A 4,068-nucleotide genomic window follows, 5' to 3' on the forward strand; every position below is an offset into this window, starting at 1 on the left:
CCGAGACCTCCATCCCCTCGGCGCGATTAAACACGATTGCTAGCGTGGGGCGGATGCCTTGTTAGCCAGGAGATTGCATTCCCCCTTCCCCACTTAGAAACCAGCTTTACCACAAAGCCTCCGAGTACTGCAATGATGGCATAAAGAAAGCAGAGAAGGGCTGTATCATCCACACCTCAGGCAAACATCTTAATAACCCAAGTGCCATTCGTGGTTGCCATTAAACCCAGTTACAAAACACACGGCTGCTCCGTCCGGCTTTGCTTAAGTGGTTTGGGACACAGCTCCTCGGATGCCGGTGGTGGTGTCTTTGTGCAGAAGCTCTCCAGGTCTGATGCTGAGCAGCCGCAGAAGTTTGGTCCCATCTTCACAGAGGAAAGGTCTTTGCTTTGTGTAGCTTGTTGGGTGTAAAAGTCAGGAATATTAAAGTACACAATGAGCACTTACACATCATTGGAGGTATCAAACTTTCTACCACCCAGATTTTAGCAAGATTCACTGCCAATTCCAGGATTTAATGGTAAATGTCCCAGCAGTCAGGGTAGGAAAAACCACGCAGGACACGGAGCAGCCTGAGACCAGGCACAGGCAGCGTGACCCGGTCGGAGGAGCACGGCTCGGTACCAAGCCCAGCGCGGCCTCGGGAGGACATCGGCTGCCTGCCCTGCTCAGCACGGGCAAGGGCCTCTGCGTCCTGGGAAAGTCTGCGGGAACAGGCAGGGAATAGACTCGGTGTCACTCCTTCTCCATCCTTCCCCCAGGCCAGCACCTATTACCTATTACCTCTCCTGACACCTGCATAATGACCTGATATTTCCTTCTCCCTGTGGTCTGTAAGATATTGTACAGTAAAAACAGTTGACACACATGACACTGATGTTGCTTTACTCTTCAGCCGTCCCCACCTTCCTTCAGTCGTTGTACAGAAAAGGGCGGTTTTGTCCCAATTTCTTTCCTGCCTATAGCTCACATTTTCTGTGCTTCAGGAGAGATGTGCTGCTTCCCAAGCAGCAACTCCAGCATCAGAAGGATTTAACACAACTTTCCAAATCACCCAGTTTTCTACGTTGGGTCTGCTGGGTTGCTTCTGGCCATCTGCAGCTTCCAGGGTCTCCCAACAGCATCCAGGAGAGGAGCATTTTCTATTGAATATAAAGTCAGTGCAGCTCTGAGCATCCCCCCAAGAGCTGCCGTGGCAGCCGGAAACGGGGGAAAATCAGACACAAGGGAAGCTGGAGATGGCGAGAAAGGAAAGCAGAGTCCCAGAGCTTGGGTCAGGTATTTTGGCAATGCCAAAGGCAAAGCTTTCCGTTCCTGCAGAAAGTGATGGCATCCACCCTCACTCAGGTAGAAGGCATGGCAGCAGGAGATGAAGGCAGAGCAGCTGCCAGTCTCACCACGGCTTCACCCAGACCCTGCCACAGTCCTGGGAAGGGCTCTCAGACAACGGCCTCCGAGTCACACTTTTAGCTGCGAGACAAGCAGGATGTTCACGGTCCGTCCCTCCGTGCGAGCCAAAGGAGGATGCTCCGGGATTTCCCGTCCCGCCTTGTGCCAGCATCTGCTGTGGGCCCCCACATCGGTGCCTCTCACCTGGCTCCGATACAGTCTGCGGTGTCCGACTTGAGCATCACCTCAGTTAAGTATTTCCCAAATAGTTAAAAAATTTTTCTTCTGTGATGTATTGTGTCTCAGTCCCTGAAGTGCTAATCCTTACAAACGGATGGCTCAGCTTTTGCTTGGGACACGGCACCCAGGGAGTGACTTTGTCCTGAGAAAGGGAGGACTGGTAAACGCTTTCTATCTGCACGCGCCTAAGCAATGGTTCCAGTGTCTCACCTAGGCTTGGCATTACGGTACCAACCTCTGTTCCTGAATTTTTAATAACCAAACCCACACAGAGACTCTCCTCCCATCTACACCCAGCTTTCTAGCTGCTGCGAAAAGGGAGGTTTCTGCCCCCCATGCTCACTGCTCTGCTGTCCCCGCTCTCCTGCGGGCTGGAGAAACTGGGGGGACACAGGTGCCTGTCCGGGACCCCGCTACAGTCCCATGCTGGGGCCACCTCTACCCAACATAACCCCCACACCTCTGAGCAAGCAGAGGTATTCCCAGCCAGCGCTGCCACAGTGAAAAGGGACATCTGTTGTAACCGGGCGTTTAACGTCTCCCGGGAAGCACCAGGGCCATGGGGCTGCCCACTTGTGGGGGGCTTCGGGGGTGAGCGAGGTCCTGCCCTGGCAGACCTGAGCGTCCGCTCCCTGCGGACAGGGATGTCACCCAGCAGTGCTGGATGGGCACCGAGTGGGAAAATGGATTATCCGCAAGTTGTCTTGGGTCAGTGGATGCCATCTGCTGTGCTGCTCAAATAATTCCCCCCTTCAGTGCAGCCGTGAGCACCACTCTAACGAGGTTTTCGCTGATAAGCAATGATACCTCTCTCATAGGAAAGGAAAAGCTGCAAGTCCCGTCTTCCAAAGGGACCAGACACATCCTCCACTCATCTGTAACAGCCCATTTTCTGAGCCTGATGCTGCATCAGTGTCATCCTTTGACAAATTCCATTTTCCCAGTAAATATTTCACTATAAATGTCAGAAGTTTGTGGCTATACAGCAACAAAATGGGTGTGACTTTGATCCCAAATCATCCTCTTTCCAGAACACACCTTGAACTCAAACTCCCTTTAATTTCAGTGAGATTAAGACTCCCAGATAACTTTTGACCTAGACTCCATCATCTAGTTATTTTAAAAATGCCACCTTAAAACCAGGGCTTTAAATCTTCCCGGTTGACTTATGAAAAGCTCCTGGTGCTCGCTCCAGCCGAACCCTTGCGCAGCTCACAGCTTGCTGACATCGTTGAAGCCTCTGCAGGCTTCTGCATTATCTCCCTTTTGTATTTTGTATTCCCTTCCCTCTCCAGAAAGGAAGCTGAAGCTGCAAATGCTGCAGTATGGATGCTGCCAGGTGAAGATTCATTCAGCTCAATGAATATATTCAACAGTTACAACAATACAGCAAGGGGCTGGAGAAATAAACACACAGAAGCATTTCTGTCCCCTGAATGCCACGTGGAGCAGCCGCAGGGTGGCCGAGGGGAAGGCGTGATGCCAGCGGGACGGGCTGCCGAGGGCCAGACTCCTGCCCTTTGGTTTTTTACGTGGGTCACGATGTGACAGACTGAAGCGGTGCCCCTAAAATCCAGCAGCAGCAGAGCCTCTGAAGGGAGCCCAGACGCTCGGCGCTTGTGAAACTGCAGGGCAGCAGTGACGGAAACGTGGGAACGCACCTCCAGCAAAGCTGCCTGCTCGGGTCACACCACCGGCACCCGCTGGTACCGCACAAAGCTCAGCGGAAATACTCTCCTCCTTTTTAGCTGAAATACTCCTTTTTAGCTGAAATACTCCTTTGCACCAGTCTTGCTGAAGCAGTGCTATTTTCAGTGAACGCAACGCCCTTGCTGCCCTTCCCAAAGGCCCGCCCGCACCGTGCAGGGCACCCACCGGCTCTGGCGAGGCCTCCTCTTTGTTGCCCTCTGGCCCGTGGAGGTTCGGGGGGTGTGAGGGACTCGGTGGGGACAGGGGTGCTGCGGGTCAGACCCCCTCTCCAGACACCGCCGAGGAGCCTCCCACCGCTTCGTGCCTGGAGGACCCAACCCTAGAAGCTGGAAAAGCACCAGGGGCTGATGAAGTTTTACGAAATGCCAAGCAATTAATCAACAGCCAAGCGGCGTCAGAAACCCTTCCCGCTGGCTGCCGTGGTGGCTGAAACCCCACGTTTCACGTTTCACCACCTTTCACGGGATACGAGTAGGTAGCGTGTGGAGAAGCAAAGGCAGGCTCCACGTCCCCACTCGCCGGTTCATGTGGTAACACACGATCCAGCATTTTTTATTTTCTCTCTACTTTACTGCACTTAAAAACCAGGTCAGGTTTTTCTCATATCGCCTCCCCTGAATTCACACTCCTCTCTCCAAGGGGTTTACTACACGAAAAACCACTGGCAGCCCCTGACTTCCAGCGGATTTTCTATTCCCTGTGAAAAACACGCCGCCTTTCCTCAGCTCA

Source organism: Cariama cristata, unplaced genomic scaffold, assembly GCF_000690535.1.
Source record: "Cariama cristata isolate BGI_N322 unplaced genomic scaffold, ASM69053v1 scaffold18094, whole genome shotgun sequence".
NCBI lineage: Eukaryota > Metazoa > Chordata > Aves > Cariamiformes > Cariamidae > Cariama > Cariama cristata.